We start from the raw sequence: 22,043 nt of genomic DNA on the forward strand, positions 1-22,043 counted from the left end.
CTTTTTTGGAAGTCAAAATCTCCAGCGGGATAAGGCTGGATGCTGTAGCTGATGAAAGTTCCATGAGGCTGGATCACCTTTTAGCGAAGGTCCACTTAACAGGACTTGCTGCAAGGAGAAGAATGAAGTGGGACCTGCGGCAAAGTCAGGCAGACTGGCTATGTATCTTGGGTGGATATATAAACAGGATGTTTTTGGCCTCCGCTTGGATTTTCAAAGCAGTTTTTAGCCAAAATATTTTAAGTCCCAAGTTTCGGATTTTGGCTGTCCAACCCAGGATTGGGCACCACTTGGACACACTCAGCCTGGGTCCAGGTGCTGGCTTAAATGGTTATGGCCTTTTCTTTCACCAGGACTCTGATTAGGAGGCCAGCCAACTAGCCCTTGGAGTCGCTCTGGCGGTCTTGGGTTCAAGTGGTGAAACAGGAATCAAAGAGCGGGCCACGCCACCGAGGGCTCAAGACAGACTCCAGGCAGCAAACCAGTCCTTCCTGATGCAGCAAAGCAGTCTTGTGGAGTACATAGCAGGCCACAGCAGCAGGCAGGTGGTCCTCTGACAGTCCTTCTACAGGTCCAGAAAGTGAACTAAATTTTGAGTCTAAGTACCCTTTTTTATACCTGGAGCCTTCTTTGAAGTAGAAGAAGTTTCAACAGATTTCCCTTTGAAGTTTTAGTTGTTTCCTGCCTCCAACGCTCTGGCTCTAAGGTATCTTCATGAACAATGCAGTTATGACAAATCCTTTGTGTGAAGGAAGAGCACAGCCAGTTCAGTTGCAAGTGAGTCTGTGTGCAGTTCTGCCCCCTCTTTCTGACAGTTGATGGCCCATCCATGCAAACACAATCTCTCTATTGTGTGGCGGTCTGGGAGGAATAAACAAAGTCAAACTGCCAACTGCACCTGGTCATGTGACCTAGAAACAGCATCAAATATTTAGGGAAGGAAATGCCAACTTTCTAAGTTTGGCCTGGACTGGGTCTCCTGCTCTCCATGTCACTGGAGTCAAGCTAGCCGGGCTGATGTGGAGTGATGCCCTGAAACCGGTCCCAGGACGCTTGTTTCCAGTCCAGGGAGGACCTGAGCTGGTTGTTCAGGCTGGACTGTTCTCATGGGGAGCAAGGTCAAGACTGATATGCATATGGCTGGGTCAGAACTGAAATGGCATGGGGAGCAAAAGAACGATGGATTTAGGCCCAGATCGCTGTACTGGGGTGAATGTTAGACATTGTGCTGCATTCTGTCCGTCAATTGTTGTTTTAACGTTCTAAAAGTAGCATTTTCAAAATGGCAACTTAGAATCCGACTTTATCATTAAAGAGGATTATTAATTACAATTTCCCAGACACCAAACATGGAATGTTTAGCTGTTACCAATCACACGTTAGCACTAATTACATTTAATATGGCAACCCTCTGGGGCAGGTAGGCCTCACAGTTGTGAAAAACAAAAGAGTTTTTCACTACCAGGACAAGGTATGTCTTAAAAGCACATGTATAACCTTTCAGTTACTGTGCACCATGCCCTATGGGCTATCTAGGGCCTACTTTATGGGTGAATTATATGTGATAAAAGGGACGTTTACGGGCTTGGCAAGGGGGTTGTAAGGCCAAGTCGAGCTGACAGTTTAAAACTTCATTCAGATTGCAAAGGCAAACCTGGGACATGTTTTAGGGGCTACTTAAGTGGGTGTCAAAATGAGTGCTGCAGGCCCACTGGTAGCAGTTTATTTACAGGCCCTGGGTATATGGTATAACACTCTACAAGGGACTTATAAGTAAATTAAATATGCCAATCAGGTGTAAGTCAATTTTTTCTATGTTTAAAGGAGAGAGCACAAGCACTTTAGCACTGGTTAGCAGGTCCTGGAGTCAACAAAAACTGATTTCAGCAAAAAGTGGAGGGTAAAGGCAAAATGTGTGGGATCACCCGGCAAAATGTGTGGGATCACCCTGCAAAGAGGGCCACATTCAATAATCCTCAACCAACTGCACACAGCCTGCAAGCAAGACACAACCTTTGTTATTCAGAATGTGTTTTGCTGTCAGTGAATATCTTTGTTGCCTTGCTCCTCATTTTCAGGAAAAACTTTTTGAGGAACAGATGGAAGTTTTACAGGCAACATATCAGCAACTTTGTCACATGCTGGGAAGTAGACATCACTAGATAGCACTTCATACCTTATGTGATCCTTTGATCCTTGACATGTTTGCAATCTGCAAGCACACGAAATGTTTAACTACTTGCTGTAGTAAAAAAAAAAAAAAATCAAATAGGTTTATTCGATTTTTTTAAAAAAAAACATAAAAGCATACAGTTTTAAAAGGCAAAACACATATTGCAAAGTATTATAAAATTTGATTAAGAAAACAATAATCCTCAGAGCGTAGTATAATAAAATCCATTAACACTTTGTGCAAATCAGTTACATTGAGCAAGTTCGTATTACAAATAGTTTTCTGCACTTAATTGTGCTTTTAAGAAATAGTGCAATAGGTCCTGAAAAACATTCACTTTCTAGTATTTGTAATGCCAAGAATGCAGGTCGGCATTGCATCAGACACCAAAATTTTAAAATAGGTTTAATCCACCTTTTCCTTGTGCAATGTAAAATTTACAGAATAGAACTACATGCATTGACGATTGTGTAGATACTTCGTCACACATACATTGACTTAATATATTCAACCAATCATTTATTGTGGGAAAGCTGACAAAGCAATGGAAAATGCCAATTCTGAGCCGAGTCAGAACAAATCTGTCATACCCACTTGCTGTGTGAAATAGGTAGGGCTGCATGCCCGGGGTTGTTAGTATCAGTTAATTGGCTCGTACTGATGGTCTTGATACCTCCTTGGCAAATCTAATAGCCTCCAAATGCGCCTTACAATATGTCTTAGAAACCTTTCTGGCAATAGAACCCATAGGCACAGGATCATCATAGTATTCCGATCAGTCATGAAAACTTTTGTGTATTTTTCACAGCTGGTCCCTAAACCTCGATCTAAATTGAGACTGTCTTTTATAATGTTACGATTAAGGAGGTTTCAGTTGAAGTCCAGACCCGATGCCATAGAAGAAGAGGTTGAACTTTAATTACATCCGCGATATAGGGAATCCCCATTTCTGCATGGCAGGTGTGTATTGAGGTACTGCGCAGAACTGCCAGAAGAAATCTGAAGAAGGTGTTCTCGACCTGCTGTATGGGTTTTACATCACAAAATCCCCAAATTACGACACCGTATATGGCTATGCTCACACATTTAGTCCGGTACATGTGTAGCATGTCAGCTGGGGATCTTCTTCCTAATTTATTTGCGAAATTAGGCAGTGCCGCCGTAGCTTTCATGAAGAGCAGTTTTCTATTCTTCACGGCCTGGGACCATGATCCCCTGCACTCAAATTTTATGCCTAGGTAGGGGAATGTAGTGTTGGTTTCCACCTTTTTACTGTCAATAAAAATATCTCTACATACCGAGCTGCCTCTCCCACATTTCATTATAAAGGTGTTTTTTTGTGTTTACTCTCAGGCTTAAGTCTTTCATAAATTCAGTGTAATTATTGAGTGCCCGTTGAACGCCCAATTGCATCCGGGCCATTAGTACTACATCGTCCGCTTAGAGAAGAGCATGCAGAGGACAATTGTATATTTGTGGCAGGTCCTGGCATTTCTCTACCATGGTTTGCTCCAAACCAATGGTATATAGTGTGAAAAGAAAGGGTTCCAGGACACAGCCCTGCCTAACCCCCTTCTCCACGCTGAACAGCGCAGTGCATTCTCCCTTGGACCCAAACCGGACCCTGGCTTTTGTATCATTGTACAGGTGTCTTAGAAAGTGAATTAATGGTAGTTCAACCCCCATTTCGACTAGAATAGCCCATAGCTTCGAAGACCACCGTGAGGTCTACGGAGGCCAAATATAATCTTCCATTTTTTGACCGTGTGTACTTTCCCAATAAAATGTTACGGTTCAGTCCTTGTTCAACCGTGCCCAGGCCCTTGCGGAATCCAAACTGTAGATGTGATAAGACATTATTGTCTTCTGCCCAATCCTGGAGGCGATTGAGCACTATTCACCCCACCACCTTCACCAGGGAATCCAGCTATGATATTGGGCGGTAGCATGCTGGAGTTTGCCTGTCGCCTTCTTTATAAATGGGTACCACAATGGAATCCGACCATGTCTTTATGAATCCAGTTGTACCGCAGGCCGCTAAAACCTGCGTTAAAAGTGGACACCGTAGTTCTAGGTTAAATTTAAAAAGATCTATTGGTACCATCTGTCGGGGCCCGGAGCCTTGCCACCCTACTCGATTTTATTGCACGGTTTACCTCATCCAAGATGAAGGCTAGGGCTATAGGGTAGTTTACAGTTAGGGGTGTAGCCTGTGGGGCTGAATAGGAATCTGTGCCCACCTCTGACTGTTTTAATCTGTACATTTCAGAGAAATACTCCACTCATTGCCCTTCATCTATAGCGATCTCTATGGTTGGGTTATCATGAGCTGTAAGGAAAGAAGCTTTCACCACACGCCAAAAAGCTATGCTATCTCTATTCAGACTAGCTTGGTGTAGGTTAGCCGATGGTTTATCTTTTAATTCTCCTTTTCGCTGTTTCAGAATGCAATTATATTCCTTTCTGCATTCCATTATTTCACTTCTATCCCTTACTGGTTAGTGAAGCACTTGTTTTAATGTGCGTCAGCCTTTGTACATCTGAAGTCAAACCACCTCCTTTTTTTCCTATGCACTTTATTTGATACCACCTTCAGGGTGTTCCTTATTTCCCCTGTAATTTGCGCAAAAGCTTCCAGGATCCCAACGTGTGGCGTAGTCTTGTCAGAAAGGTTACGAGTGATTTAGAACTGTTTACCACAACTTTCTTAGTCGGTTCTGTAGGATCTACCTTGTCCCACTTTAGGGAATAGCCATTTACTTTATCTATCTCTCTATTCTCTGCTGCATGCACATATTTGCATTGAGATATATGCACCTTAATAGGGAGGGATAGAGTCACGCTAATAGGAAAATTATCACTCATAACATTCTTGTGTCTTCTATAACCTAACAGTCAAGACTCATATCTATTTGGTATAAAAATGTATAATAATATCAATAATTGTATTCAAGCCTCTCCCATTAAATGTCTGGGTGAATGGGATTGGTGGGGAACATAAAACATTAGCAAAACCTAAATCAAAGGTAAATAGCATCTTGTTTAAAATGTCCCTATAGATTGAATGTGGAAAATGAGGGAAAGTACATTTGTCATCGTCTAATAGGCCAAGAAAGCAAAAGACACACAATTGATGGACGGAATGCAGAACAAATCTAAACATTCACCCCCAGTCAAGAGATCTGGGTTAAATCCATCATTCTTTTGCTCACCATGCCGCCACAGTTTAGACCTGGCTATATGCAAATCAGTCTTGACCATGTGCCTCATGGGAACAGTCCAGCCCAAACTACCAAGCCAGGTCCTCCCTGGACCAGAAACAAGCATCCTAGGACCGGTTTCGGGGTTTCACCCCTCCTCAGCCAGGATAGCTTGATTCCAGTGGCACAGTGAGCCCAGGACTCACGTCTAAGCATACCTGGCGCACTTAGGGCAAGAAAGCAAAAGACACACAATTGATGGACGGAATGCAGAACAAATCTAAACATTCACCCCCAGTCAAGAGATCTGGGTTAAATCCATCATTCTTTGTATCAGCATGCCACCCCAGTTTAGACCTGGCTATATGCAAATCAGTCTTGACCATGTGCCTCATGGGAACAGTCCAGCCCAAACTGCCAAGCCAGGTCCTCCCTGGACCGGAAACATGCATCCTAGGACCGGTTTCGGGGTTTCAACCCTCTTCAGCCAGGATAGCTTGATTCCAGTGGCACAGTGAGCCCAGGACTCATGTCTGAGCATACCTGTCGCACTTAGCGCATGAAAGCAAAGACACACAATTGATGGACGGAATGCAGAACAAATCTAAACATTCACCCCCAGTCAAGAGATCTGGGTTAAATCCATCATTCTTTTGCTCACCATGCCACCCCAGTTTAGACCTGGCTATAGGCAAATCAGTCTTGACCCTGTGCCTCATAGGAACAGTCCAGCCCGACCTGCCAAGCCAGGTCCTCCCTGGACCGGAAACAAGAATCCTAGGACTGGTTTTGGGGTTTCACCCCTCTTCAGCCAGGATAGCTTGATTCCAGTGGCACAGTGAGACCAGGACTCACGTCTGAGCATACCTGGCGCACTTAGCGCATGAAAGCAAAGACACACAATTGATGGACGGAATGCAGAACAAATCTAAACATTCACCCCCAGTCAAGAGATATGGGTTAAATCCATCATTCTTTTGCTCACCATGCCACCCCAGTTTAGACCTGGCTATAGGCAAATCAGTCTTGACCCTGTGCCTCATAGGAACAGTCCAGCCCGACCTGCCAAGCCAGATCCTCCCTGGACCGGAAACAAGAATCCTAGGACCGGTTTCGGGGTTATACCCCTCTTCAGCCAGGATAGCTTGATTCCAGTGGCACAGTGAGCCCAGGACTCAAGTCTGAGCATACCTGGCGCACTTAGTGCAAGAAAGCAAAAGACACACATTTGATGGACGGAATGCAGAACAAATCTAAACATTCACCCCCAGTCAAGAGATCTGGGTTAAATCCATCATTCTTTTGCTTGCCATGACACCCCAGTTTAGACCTGGCTATATGCAAATCAGTCTTGACCCTGTGCCTCATGAGAACAGTCCAGCCCGAACTGCCAAGCCAGGTCCTCCCTGGACCAGAAACAAGCATCCTAGGACTGGTTTCGGGGCTTCACCCCTCTTCAGCCAGGATAGCTTGATTCCAGTGGCACAGTGAGCCCAGGACTCACGTCTGAGCATACCTGGCGCACTTAGGGCAAGAAAGCAAAAGACACACATTTGATGGACGGAATGCAGAACACATCTAAACATTCACCCCCAGTCAACAGATCTGGGTTAAATCCATCAATCTTTTGCTCACCATGCCACCCCAATTTAGACCTGGATATATGCAAATCAATCTTGACACTGTGCCTCATGGGAACAGTCCAGCCCGAACTGCCAAGCCAGGTCCTCCCTGGACCGGAAACAAGCATCCTAGGACCGGTTTTGGGGTTTCACCCCTCTTCAGCCAGGATATGCGTATGAAGTTTGTCACACTTCCACCCCCCAATAAAAGCAGTCCTCGTGTACCTGTTACAAAAATGTGGCAGCTGTTAAGAGTCACTTCGCTGATGTTAATTAAGCACACCCACTCTCTGGGATATTTGCGTCCTCCCTTACCTTGGCTCTAAGCTGTCTGCAGTCCCTTCCGTAATATTGTCTGGGAAAAAAATGGGTATGGGATCCAAAATTAGCTGCAGGACCAAGGGGGGTGGTCCAGCCCAGCCTCCTCCAGACTCTGACAGGCTAAGACGGGCCTGTTTTGGCCCAGTCTTTGCTCATGTTGAGCCTGGGCACGCCCTGCGCGTGTCCCGCACTGCGGGACCCAAGCAGGCTCTTTATGCGCCTCTAGGCACGGGATGATGGTGGAGGCAACAGCCACGAAAGCAGAGGCTCCTGGGGTTGTAGGAAACTGCCCCCTTCCAGGTATGCAAGGAAACGGGCTCCCGCACTGCTGGACCCTTAGCAGGCTCTTTATGCGCCTCCAGGCACGGGATTACAGTGGTGGCAACGGCCGCGAAAGCAGATGATCCTGGGGGTTGTAGGAGCCTGCCCCCTTCCAGGTATGCAAAGAAACAGGCTCCCGCCCAGCGGGACCCGAGCAGGATCTTTATGCGCCTCCAGGCACGGGATGACAGTGGCGACAACGGCCGCAAAAGCAGAGGCTCCATGGGGTTGTAGGAACCTGCCCCCTCCCAGGTATGCAAAGAAACGGGTTCCGGCGCTGCGGGACCCGAGCAGGCTCTTCATGCGCCTCCAGGCACGGGATGACAGTGGCGGCAACGGCCGCGAAAGCAGAGCCTCCTAGGGGTTGAAGGAACCTGCCCCCTTCCAGGTATGCAAAGAAACCGGTCTAAATGTCTACAGAGCCATTACGTTTCTCAAGCAAATGAATACCAATAACAACCGATCACAATATGCATTAAACATGGGTAACTCCAAAGATATCCACAATTAAACTGCTGCGCCGATGCACTAAGTTACAAACCGCACAGCCAAACAAATGTGCTGTAGCATCAACACAGCGTGAATTCAAGTAAACCATCGGAATCCAAAGTAATCTATATTTCTTCATGTTTATTCAACGGTAATCTTCCTTTTTACAGAGGAGGCAATGTAATTCTAAACTTTAAAATGCAGTATAAATGCCCATCCAGACCTTTTAGAATGGCACGTTAGAATCCATTTTACATCCTAGGTAACCTTACACGTGTTCACCTAATGCATTTCGGGAAATGTTCCCTTCCTCAGGGATCCCTGTGATGTGAAAGCAAACCAACAGTGTTCTGGTATACTTGCATGGCATTTGACTATATATTAATGTAAATGGTCAAAGAACAATCCTAAAAACCACTAAATTAAACTATGCATTGGGTGAACATGTGTAAGGTTGCCTAGGATGTGAACTATGGACACTTTGGAAATTGATCATTGACTCTATTGAGTGCTGAAGACTCCCTTTTTGTTTATAAACACATTTACCCGTCTTGGGGTTCTTGTGTTGAGGTTGTACGGTAGCCAACCTTTGTCCTGTAGCACCATTCTAAATAATTGAGTAGCACCTTATTTGGTCATGGATATCTGGTTAGTGCTGTTCATGAGCCTGGCTATCTTCTGTCTTTGAAATGCACCACAACATGTTTTGACTTCTCGTCTTTCTCAAATGGAGTACGAAATCACCATGCGCAACTCCAACTGGAAAAGGACACGCTTCCTAAGCAACAGGGTGAGTGCGTGTCCTTCCATGACTGACAACTCCAATGCAGCCCGAGATGTATATGGAGCAAGAGCCCGGAGGCCAGTGGGAGGTTTTCAATTGAAATTAAAAATGTGCTTGAATGATAATAAAATGAGGTTTCAAACTGCCTGATTAAATCAGAACTTAATTGATAAGAACTGGCAGAACAAAATGACTACAATCCCCACAATGCTACAAACAGTACATAAATCATTATAACCCTCTATGATCAACACTTGAGAAAGATGAGAGGTCGAAATGCGTTGTGGTGCATTACATTTAACTTGCTGTTTATTAATAAAAACAGTCAGCAACATAAGCCTCTTGGGAGTGCAGCGTCTCCATTTGCTGAAAAACATATCACGGAGGTTGTGGTCTTCTCCTAACGCTACACCGGCAGTCAGTGCATACTGCTTGAGGCCGCAATTGTTGGACATAGGCAGTCTATTTTAGAGTGGGTATATCAAAGGCTGTGAGGAGGTGCATCAGAGGATCGCATGGAAGATGTCATCAGTGATGTCATTTGAGGTATCATCAGTGATGACATCAGTGATGTCACTGACCATATCATGAGTGATGTAATATGTGATATCATCAACATTGAATTGCGGGGACGCGAGTTATATGTAGCTCAAATAACTATAACGGCCGAATTTCTCTGGTTTTGTAAGAGTGAAATGTAAAATTAACTATAACATCCCTGAAACCTGTGTTTCAGTGAATTTTTATTGTTTTTTAAATGCTAATTTCTAACTATAACATCCCTGAAACCTATGTTAGTGAATTTCAAAGGTTTTTTAAATGATAATTTCTAACTATAAAGTCCCTGAAACCTATGGTTTTTTCAGTGAATTTCATAGGTTTTTTAAATGCTAATTTCTAATTATAACATCCTGAAACCTATGGATATTTCAGTGAATTTCAAAAGTTTTTTAAATGGTAATTTCTAACTATGGCTACAGTGGTAGAACATGTGCAGAAAGAGGAAGAAAGGCGCAGAAAGAAGCAAGAAAACTGCAGAAAGAGGCAACAGAAGTCCAGAAAGATGAAGACAAGTGCAGAAAGAAGCAATAGATATGCATAAAGAACCAACCGAGGTGCAGAAAGAGGCCTTGTTGCAAAGTCATACTTTGCCCCCAACTTTTTGCTGACTGGTACTGGTGGCGACTGACTCTTACTAACCAGGTCCGGAGCCGGTGCTATGCTGAAAAACACTTAGAATACAGTGAAAACACCTACATACACTAGGATACACTGTGGGTTGGGGTACCCATGTGATTGGCATGACCTCCCTTGTAAAGCCCAAATACATAAAAGGGCAGGGGGATTAAAACTACCTCTAACTCAGAGGTGCAGAAAGAGGCAGGAGAAGTGAAGAAAGAAGCAACAAAGGGCCAAAAGACACAAGAGAGGTGCAGAAAGAAGCAAGTGAAGTGCAGAAAGAGGCAAGAGAGGTGCACAAAGAGGCAAGAGTGGTACAGAAAGAGACAGGAAGGGTGCAGAAAGAAGAAAGAGAAGTGCAGAAAGAGGCAAGAGAATTGCTGAAAGAAGCAACAGAGGTGTAGGAAGAAGCAAGAGAAGTGCAGAAAGTGGGAAGTAAGGTTCAGAAAAAAGCAAGAGCAGCGCAGAATGAACCAACAGAGGTGCAAAAAGAGGCAAGAGGAGTGCAGAAAGAGGTAGGAGAAGTGCACAAGGAGGCAAGAGAGGTACAGAAAGAGGCAGGAGGGGTGCAGAAAGAAAGAATTGCAGAAAGAAGCAATAGAGGTGCTGAAAGAGGTGCGAAGGGTGCACAAGGATCAAGAGAAGTGCAGAAAAAGCAACAGAAGTACAGAATAAGGTTTAGAGAGGTGCAGAAACAGGGAACAGGGGTGCAGAAAGAGGCAAGAGAGGTGTAGAAAGAGATAAGAGGGGTGCAGAGAGAGGCAACAGATCTACAGAAAAAAGCAACAGATGTGCTGAAAGAGGAAAGTGGGGTGCAGAAAGAGGCAAGAGATCTGCATAAAAACAACAGAGTTGCTGAAAGAGGCATGTTAGGTACAGAAAGAAGCAAGAGAGGTGCAGAAACATGCAACATAGGTGCTGAAAGAGGCAACAGAGGTGCAGAACGATGCAAGAGAGATACATAAACAAGCAAAAGAAGTGCAGAAAGAGGCAAGAGAATTGCTGAAAGTGCAACAGAGGTGTAGAAAGAAGCCAGAGAAGTATAGAAAGAGGCAAGTGAGGTGCAGAAAGAAGCAAGAGCAGTGTAGAAAGAACCAACAGAGGTGCAAAAAGAGGCAAGAGGGGTGCAGAAAGAGGTAGGAGAGGTGCCCAAAGAGGCAAAAAAGGTACAGAAAGAGGCAGGAGGGTGTAGAAAGAAGGATGAGAAATGCAGAAAGAGTCAAGAGAATTGCTGAAAGAAGCAACAGAGGTGTAGAAAGAAGCAAGATAAGTGCAGAAAGAGGCATGTGAGGTACAGAATAAGCAAGAGGGGTGCAGAAAGAGGTAGGAGAGGTGCCCAAAGAGGCAAAAAAGGTACAGAAAGAGGCAGGAGGGGTGTAGAAAGAAGGATGAGAAATGCAGAAAGAGGCAAGGGAATTGCTGAAAGAAGCAACAGAGCTGTAGTAAGAAGCAAGATAAATGCAGAAAGAGGCAAGTGAGGTACAGAATAAGCAAGAGTGGTGCAGAAAGAACCACAGAGGTGCAAAAAGAAGCAAGAGGGGTGCAGAAACAGGCAGGGAAGTTGCAGAAACAGGGAACAGGGGTGCAGAAAGAGGCAAGAGAGGTACAGAAAGAGAAAAGAGGAGTTCAGAAAGAGGCAAGAGTTCTGCAGAAAAAAGCAACAGAGGTGCTAATAGAGGCAAGTGAGGTGCAGAAAGAGGCAATAGAAGAGCAGAAAGAAGCAACAGAGGTGCAGAAAGAGGCAACGGGTGCAGAAAGAGGAGAGAGGTGCAGAAAGAAGCAAAAGAGATCCTCAAAGAGGCAAGAGGGATGAAGGAAGAGGCAAGAGCAGTGCAGAATGTACCAAGAGAAGTGCAGAAAGAAGGAAGAGAAGTGCAGAAAGAAGCAACAGAGGTACAGAAAGAGGCAGGAGTGGTGCAAAAAGAGGGAAGAGAGGTGTAGAAAGAGGCAAGAGTTGCACAAAGAGAGAAGGGGATGTGGAAAGAGGCAGGAGGGGTGCAGAACGAAACAACAGAGGTGCTGAAAGAGGCAAGAGAGGTGCAGAAGGAAGAATGCCTTAAAGTTGGGGACTGTGGGGGGAGCCCCAATGCCCCCAGGTACCCCAGGACATTGTAGGAGCTAGCTTGGTGGTGGTCCCCAGGGCCACCGAGGGCTCCAGGAGGGGGGCTGCGCAGCCATCCCTCCCAACTAATTTAAGCCCCAGGGAGGTGGTGAACCCCGGGGGTCTGCAATGGACCCCCACATTCAGAAAAAGAGTGCCACAGGGAGGTGGTGGTCCCTGGGGATGTGGGGGGCCGCGTGCCCCCAGGTTTAATCATCAAAGCCCTGGGGAGGAGGCGGTCCTCGGGGCAGCATGGGGGAAGGAGCTCCCCATGCATTTTATTTGATAAATAACCTACAGGGAGGTGTCTGTCCCCAGGGCTGCGGGGGACTGTGTGCCCCTGGCACATTATGAATAAAGCCCCGGGGAGGTGGCGGATCATGGGCTGCAGAGGCACTCAAAAGGCCCCCATTACAGAATTGGGCACTGCCCCTGGGACCTGGCCCACCCGGGGGCTTAAGGAAAATAAAGTACGAGAGCCCGTGCTTCGTTTATTTTTTTTCTCAGCCAGATTCGCACACCCAGCATGAATTAGGCCGATTTAAAAAAAAAGAAAAATGTTTTTTTTTGCCCTGAGCAGGCCTAGTGGGTCAGGGTGTTTCTACCCTGCCCCCTTTTCTTCATCTTTTACTTTTTTTCCTTTTTCTTGTGACTCGGTTCCCAAGTCACAAGATGGCTGCCAACACATTCTGGTTTGGAGTGTTGGCAGCCAATCAGAAGTCAGCTCGTGCTCGGGAGGAGTTACAGCTCCTCCTCGGTGCTCAGGTATATACGTTTTTATTTTTTTAATTCCTAAGCAACTACTGAACGGATTTATACCATATAAAAAGCGGTTGCTTTCTGGTCCAAGAGCTATCTTTTTGCCAAATTTGGTGTAATTCCTTTCAGCAGTTCGGGCTGTAGCCGTGTCTAAAGTTCCTTTGGAAATGAACATTGGGAAAACACGTTTTGGGCCCCCCTTTTTCTCGGCCCCAGCTTGATGAATAATCCTGAAACTTTCAAGACAGGAGCTGACCTGAGTGAACCATTAATTCTGAAAATTTTTTCGACGAATCATCAAACGGCGCCAAAGATATTGGCAAAAGAAAAATTGCTTTTTGAATAAAAACGAAGTTCTAACTATAACTACCTATATACATATATACATATATATGCAAAACAGGAAACTGAGAACTCTGGGCAGTTCTCATATTTTGGTAGAGAGCAGCTCCTATACAAAGCACCCTGCAACATCAGCAACACTCTGCTTGCCTCCAATGTCTGTTTTTCTAGCAAAACCTTTAAGCATAGGATTAGCACAGTGCCATCCACGCCAAGCTAGAAATGCATAAAGCCTTTTGCCATTTATACACAGGATTAGCAAAGTGCTATCCATGCCGGGTTGTAAAATTACAAAAGTCTTTTACCATTCCAGGCACAGTATTACAGCTTTGGATTGGTAAAATACCATCCAAGCCAAACTGGAATGCATAAATACACATATACATATATATAAAACTAATAAAAATTACAGTTCTTTTCTTTATTTACTTATAAACATGAAAGAAAAAAATGAGACAAAAACAAAAGCTTGAAAGGATTTAATTTACTACTCTAACTCCAATTCAAACGAAAGTAGGACAAGCGTTGACTTTTGAAGAGATTAGATTTACTATTCCCACTCCAATCTAAGCAACAGTAGGGAAAGTGTTGGACTTGGTAAACGTTAGATTTACTAATCCTACTCCTATCAAGAAAATTGAGGGAAAGTGTTGGCTTTTTGAGAGCTTAGATCTCCTATTCCCACTACAAATCAAGCAATAGCAGGGAAACTGTTGAACTCTAGCGGTTTAAATGTACTTTTCCACCCCTACATAATCAAAATCAAGAAACGTGTTGGACTTTGGAGGGGTTGGATTTACTATTTACACTCCAACAGAAGCAATATCAGAGAAAGTGTTGGACTTGAAGAGGTGACGTTTACTATTCCCACTCCATATTAAGTAACAGTAGAGGCAGTGGTGTACAGTATAGTGGTGAGATTTCCTATTTCTACTCCAATCATAGCAGCCCCACCGAACGTTTTAGACTTTGGAGGTGTTAGATTTCATATTTCAGATCCAATTTAATCAACAGAAAGGAAAGCGTTATTCTTTGGAGGAGTTAGATGTACTATTCCCACTCCAATGTATGTAAACGCAGAGAAGGTTTTGAATATAGGAAAGATTAGGTGCACTATTCTAATCATAATACTTTTTCAAAAATATTAAAATACCTAACAAAAACAAAACTATTAAAACAAATTCAAAATAAAAAAAAATGATTCATTATAAATAAATAAAATTAAAAGCAATTAAAAAAGTAATACAAAATAAATGTGACAAATATAAAACAAAAAAAAAAACTTTCATACCAAGAACTCAAAAAAAAACAAATAAAACAATATTAACATAAAATAGTACATAATTAAAACAAATTATGTGAAAACAAATAATAATATAACATTAATTTAAACAGATATATTATAAAATGCAATTACCAAAGAATTAACAATCATTTATAAAACACAACTATTAGACATTGCAAATAATCAAATCGATAAGTCTTTATTTCGATTTAACAAAAATCATAAAAGACATTTACATTTAAAATATTAAAACATACCATCACAACAAGTAATATAAAACTGACACAATAGGAAAATACATCAACTGGTAGTTCCATCCAAAATTACAATCTATACTCAATATAAACCCCATGCGTATTTACAATAGGTGCCACATGTATATGAGTGACTATATAAAATGACCAGGTGTCTACTTTAAAAAGCAAGTTAGTGGAATCGCTTCTTATTGGCACGAATGGCCCACATCCAGTTAAAAACTTGGCAACTGCAATTACTATAGGTTCCGTTGTATCTGTTTTTAGCATCCTAAATGCTTCGCTGTCAGTGTTAATACCCTTCAACAAGCAGATTGCTTTGATCCATTTGTGCCTCGGTTTTTTGTAGGCTGGGCAAATAAATAAGATATGCACTATAGATTCAGTCTGAGTCGGGCAGAATGGACATTTGGTGCAGGTCGTAGAACACCTCTTACCAACAAATGAATTAACTGGGAGTGTGCCCACCCGAAATTGGTGGTAACGTTTCCTGTCTATAGAAACCGTAATAAAATCCCAGTATCCTTCATATTCGGTAACATGTTTTATCTCCATAAACTCCCTCGTCAGAGACGGCCTGGATAGAGACGAATAACGCTTCATGGTAACCATACTCCAGTAGGTCTCCTTAAAATCCTTTCTAGAAGGAAAAACATTGTCTACAGGATTTTCCCACAATCGACTCAACCCCATCGCACTAAAAATAGCCTTTGCCTGCCTCAACCATGGAATTTTGCATGCACTGTCAGCATCCCTTACTTCAAGGAGAGCCTGTGCATACTGGGAAAGCTCAAGGGTAACCCAGAGACTTCCCCAGTAAGCCACTGGTCTCTAACGTGCCACATCCTCGAAAATATGACAACCCAAATCTAAGTAAAGGGGCAAAAGTGGTGTAGATTGTGGAAGTCTAGTTAAACCCCTCAAAAATGTATTTTGAGAAAATGTCAGTGGTGCTATGTTGCTAAAACCCCATAATTCGGCCCCATACAGGACAGAAGCACTAATTTTTGAATAGTAAATTTTTAACGCGGTGGCAAGAGGCTTAGTGTGTGAGAGACGCTGTTCCTTTAATAATGCACCAGACAATTGTGCATGTTTAAGGACCAACTGATCTATATGCGGTTTCCAATTAAGTTTACTACCCAAAGTTACATCCAGGTATGTAAAAACTTGAGTCTGCTCTAAAGTGGCTTCATTCATGGCTACTCTCCCTTTTATGATCTTATGTTTATGTAGCACCATGAACTTGTTCTTATCCACATTGACTTTAAGGCCATAGTCCCGGCAGAACTCCTCAAATCTATCAATCTCCGTCTGCAAACCTTTCTGGGTTTTGGAAATTAACAGAGTATCATCTGCGAACATAACAGGCAGGGAAGTTGCAGAAACAGGGAACAGGGGTGCAGAAAGAGGCAAGAGAGGTACAGAAAGAGAAAAGAGGGGTTCAGAAAGAGGCAAGAGTTCTGCAGAAAAAAGCAACAGAGGTGCTAATAGAGGCAAGTGAGGTGCAGAAAGAGGCAATAGAAGAGCAGAAAGAAGCAACAGAGGTGCAGAAAGAGGCAAAGGGTGCAGAAAGAGGAGAGAGGTGATCTTCATGCCAGCAAGAGTGGGGGCATTGGTTGGATGATTCATAAAATACAGAATCACCCTATTTATATACAAAGAAAAAAGAGTTGGAGCCAAAACACACCCCTGACGAACCCCTCTGGCAATCGGAAACCTATCTGTCAACCTCCCCTGCTGACCCCAACGAACCTGTGCAAAATTAGAAGTGTGAAGTTTGATTAAAAAGGTCAGAAGATCCAAAGGCATGCCCTGTTCCGCAAATACTTTCCACATCTTTGCGCGTGGCACTAGGTGAAAAGCCGCCTTTAGATCTACAAAAGCAGCATATAGTGTGCTGCCTCTTAAGATCACCACGCGCCAGTAAATTAAAACAAACCTAAAAACCTGGTCGATAGTGCTCGTGTCTGAGCAGAACCCAGCCTGCAATGGAGAGAGGATATCATAATCATCTATCCAGACCTGGATACGACTCAACACGAGCCTAGCAGTCACTTTCTGTAGGCAATCAATTAAGCTTATAGGCCTATAATTACCAGGATTTGAACGATCCCCCCTTTTAAATATTGGAAGGATCTCGGCTCCCTGCCATGAGTCTGGTATTGGGGAGCCACTGGCAATAGCATTCGCTAGGGACTGAATATAAATTGCCCATGTAGCCTTATGTTGTAAGAACAGATCAGCAGGTACACAGTCCAACCCAGGCGCTCTACCTCTCTGGACTGTTTTAAGTGCTTGATCTACCTCCTGGCTAGTGAAGTGCAAGGGGGGAATACCTGCTGGAATCAGGTATGGTTCATGATCATGATCTAGATCATGGTCTGCAATAGCAAACTGGGTCTTGAAATGGGATACCCACAATTCAGGTGCTACATGATTACTGGGAATTTGACTTGATTTCCCCTTTCCCCACTTCACTAAATGCCAGAATGTAGCCATATTTCTATCTTTACATTGCAAATAATCAAATATATAGTTTATGTATCTAATTCTGAAGTAAAGATTTAATTAACATAAAAAATTATTTTGTAAAAAACGTTTAATTTAAATAACTTCTGACCCTCTTCTCCTACAATCCTAAGAGCCCACTACTAAATTACGACTTACTAATTAAACAAAAACAAATTAAAATAGCACATCAAAAATCACAAACTAAACTAAGTAAACCCAAGTAATTAAAATAATAATCAATCTATTATATTAAATGTACATTAAAAATTAATTTTAAATAAAATGCAATCATTTTTCATTAAAATACCTTCCCACCCTATGCCCATACAATACCAAAAACCTGTTGCTAAATTATGCATTGGTAAGTAAAGAATAAAAAATGTAAATTATGCATGAAAAATCACAAAGTAGTCTTACATAATTATAATAACAAATAGCCAATCATGTAATTAACATAGTTAATTTCATTTAAATAATGTCCCATCTTATTTCTTTACAAATCCAACAACCCACTCAATTATAAATTACAAATTTATTTTAAAAAGTACACATTTAAAGCTACAAACAATACTAAAACATTATAAAACAATTATAATAATACCATTTGCTAAAATTAATATCATAACTAAGATATGTTACATTAATTAATGTGTAATGATTAATTGTAGATACTCTAAACTGGCTAGGCAATTGCTCTAAATTTATAACATGCAGTACCCTCTAGAAGAGGGCGTAGGCATTGTGCCGTTAGGGTTTTTCTATAGACTCTTACAGTTCACCTCTAGGAACAGGCCAGCCAAATTTATAAGAACTCTTGAAAAGCCCTCTATTCCTCACTTTAATAGGCTTCTTCCTTTGAAAAGTCTGAATAATATCGATTGACTCCCAGATCTTTCTCCCAACTCGGGCAGCAATGTAAATTAGGAACAATCTTCTCAGTTTCTCCCAATTGTAATCTAAATGTCAAAACAGGATTCTGTTCTAAGATTTGCCAGTTGGAATATTGCTGGAATTAAACCTAAACTGTAAGATACAGAATGGTGGAATTTAATTACCCAGTATGACATGGTAATATTGTAGGAAACTTTGGCATTGGAGTTGGTTTTTTAAATGGGCATGAGTGTTTTTGTCTACCAGCTAAAGCTTTTAGAGGGCAGAGCGTCCAAGGGGGTCTAGCTACCTTGATTTGTATCTTAAAAAATGCTGCTGTCCCTGTGAGGCTTGGGGGAATCCAGGTTCTGTGGGTGTTATCTTGTAATTTATGTTTTTCTTTTAGTTATTATTTATAATTATTTATACAACAATGGCTGCCAAATGGAGTCACTGTTCAATGTGATATCTGGATTAGAGGCTAGAGCCTTCTCTAAATTAAAACATTTTAACTTGATGTTCGGTGAGGATTATGGCGCCAAGATAGATACTTGATGATACTGATCCTTTTGAGAGAGATGATACCCCCTTTGGGTCAGAGATTTATTATTAAAGCTCTGGGGCAGACTGATCTTGTTAATTTGGGGTCTATGGAGGAGCTACAGTTTGACCAAAAGACAACTTTTGTGGGATGGGAAAAGGGTCAGCAATTGAATATGTATTTATCTTTAGGCTCCTGGGGAAAGTAGTATAAGCAGGGGGAGTCTTGTAAACCTCCTATAGTGACCATAATCCTATTTTTTTTTATATGTTATTGCCCATAGGTGATTCGAACAAAAATGAACCGGGCTTAACAGGATTGGCAGCAGGACACGGGTAGGTTCTCTACCATACGGAGCATCACTTGATGCTCCTAGTCATGCCAATGTGTGAGCGTCCTAGCCATAACTACAGGGGCCACTAGCCCACACCTCTAGGCTCATCCAGAAGGTACATTGTATGTCTATGTAAATTATATGGCACTACAAGCCAATATCTTAGAGTACAGTACCACATAGACATGCACCTACACCATCCCTACATGAGTAGACAAGGATCTCCCAGTCCTCATGAAATGCCAAGATCCTATTAACTGTAAAAGACATGAAACATGTTGACCCCTCTCACTTCACATACAATAATTTGAGCTTGAGAGGCATAGAATATTCTTCTCTAGCTAGAACTCTTTAGTCTCTTGTTTTTACTAAAGCACAGGAACCCAGCCAATAAAGAACCCTGTGAGATTCCTGAAGCTATTTTTATCTTGCACAAATCTTTTTCTCCACATCTACTCATACCACCCCTAAGCATACGCCCCTCCACCCCGTCCATCTCACATTGCCAAAAAGAAAAGATCTCCGGCAAAGAGCCCCTTGCGGGGCCCATTGGGCATTGCAGCACAAGCCCGACAAGCAGCTGCATGATGATGAAGATTGACACCCCTTGGGGTGTTTGAGGGTCCTTGCCCCTAAAGGAGGAACTCCCCATCTGTCTTTCCTTCTTTGATACCTGGAACCAAAACATCACCCCCACTCCTGTTGCCACAATTAGGAACTGCATACCCTTGTGATTTCTATTGACTGGGTTGAGCACCAAGAATAAAGGTCTCCAAATTAAATGGTGCAGTATCTCAATTTACATCCTGTTTAATTCCCTTTTTGGGGCAAACCAGTGTTTGCTTATGGTTTCTCTACTCAAAGAAGAATCTTCCCCTGCTCAACTGTATCTGAACCTTGCACTAAAAGCATGATTGTGTACTTTGTCTTATCATGTAAATAGCAGTTGTATGAATTAGACCTATACTGTATCCTTATATGTTTTTTGGTGGGCTTTATACAGCTATAACGGTTTGTGTATTAACTTTTATCTTTCTTTTTATCTTTGTGATATTTGAATTTTTATGTTAATGCTTTTAATTTTTAACTGTTCTTTTATGATTAATAATTAATAATCGAATATAGATATGTAATTCTTATCATTAATACACATTATTGATACCAATTGCATCAAACTATGGAATATACAACAATATTTTTTAAAAACCCAATCAAATATACTTAAAAATATTATATTTTAACACTCCATATTTTAATATAGCTTGATATTTTTGATATGATATTTTTACAATACAATATTTTTGAAACAATATTCTTTTCATTAACCACAGCGGTTCCTAACAAAGCAATGGCTATGGGGACTATTAGCTAGATGTACATATATTTCTGTTTGTGATTACCTAATAGCGATATTATGAGATTCGCTATTATGTACAGCAGAGGGGCTCGTTACACTGTTGGTCGCAATAGTTTCAAGACCGACTGACCACCGGTCGGCGGTTCCGAAACCTCAATTACAATGCGACCCCACATGGTGCGGTTGCAAGCTCCCTTTTCTCTATGGGAACTTGTGCTGTGGTCAGAAGCCTGCTGCAGCATAAGCCCCTATTTGGAGGCCGCCGTGGCATGGAGGCCCATTTTTTAAAGCACGTCAGAAAGCCCAACATGAAAAGACTGTCGGAAACCGACATCATGATCCCCATGTGGAAAACACTGTTCATAGGGAATTATGTGCGACATGCAACTGGCCGAAGGGCTCCTTGAGCTCATCAGAAGTCAGGCAGTCTGACCAGTCAGTTTACACTCTGACCGCCTACATTAAAATTTGACGGTCGGACTTTAAATCTACAATAGCAGTCTGTGAGCCTCTGACATGCGTTCGGAGGCTCACTGACCAACATCGTAATAGGACCCAGAGTGTTTTACTCTGTGTGTGATTTCCAGTGGTTTGCAAATTGAGCTACCTCATTATTATTCATGAGGTAGGTCGCAATTTGCAATCCATTTGGAATCGCTAAAAACACAGGAATGGTGGCCTGCTGGGAACAGCAGACCACCATGTCTGTGTTTTCTTTTAAATAAGCAATGTTTTTTTTTAAATGCAGCCCATTTTCCTTAAAAGAAAATGGGATGCATTTCAGAAATAAAAATGAAATATTTACTTTTCATTTTTTAATGGGACCTGAAGAACCAGAACCTTTTGGACCTGGCGGCACAGGGTACGCCTTAATCTCCTGGGTTCTCCTGCTTAGCTACACAGAGACACGGGGACACTCTGTCGGCATAAAAGATCAGATTTATTAGCTGCAGCTAGTACAGTTGTCCTAGAAGTACACACGGTATGTTCTCAGGAGACTGCCACTTCACTCCGTGGCGCACAATCTTATATAGTATATAGGTGACATATACATTAACTAGGAACACACCTAAAACATACAAAAGGAGCCAATAAGAAAAGCTGGAAAACAGAACAGAACCAATAGGAAAGGTTTGAAAATTAAGTATTGAGTAACTCGAAGAAGCCTCTCCTCTAACTGTGTTTGTCACCCCTCCCCACGAGCTAATTCATTAACTGACTTGTAGCTGTCTTACAGGTGACGAGATACGTTTGTGTGTTTTGGAGGACAGTTGTGAAACAAGAGAATACGAGCAGAGGACAGCGAAGGCCAGACGATAAGATTAAATCAGAAGAGAATAGTGTGAACCAACAGATAGTTGAGACAGGGATTAGGAAAACCAGACAGGGATTAGTGTATTTGGCCAATCTCTAACACCAGCTTTTGTAAACAGAGGCACAAAGTTATTTCGACACACTATTGCAGGAAAAGCAGAAAAAGACTTCGATCGTCGTGCTGCCTGAGTGAGGGCAATACAAAATGGCGGCGGAGCACAAAATGGCGGGTCGATACGATCATGATCAAAAATCGAAGTTCCTCAGACCATGACCTGCTCTT

This window comes from Triturus cristatus, chromosome 10 (genome assembly GCF_964204655.1).
Source record: "Triturus cristatus chromosome 10, aTriCri1.1, whole genome shotgun sequence".
NCBI lineage: Eukaryota > Metazoa > Chordata > Amphibia > Caudata > Salamandridae > Triturus > Triturus cristatus.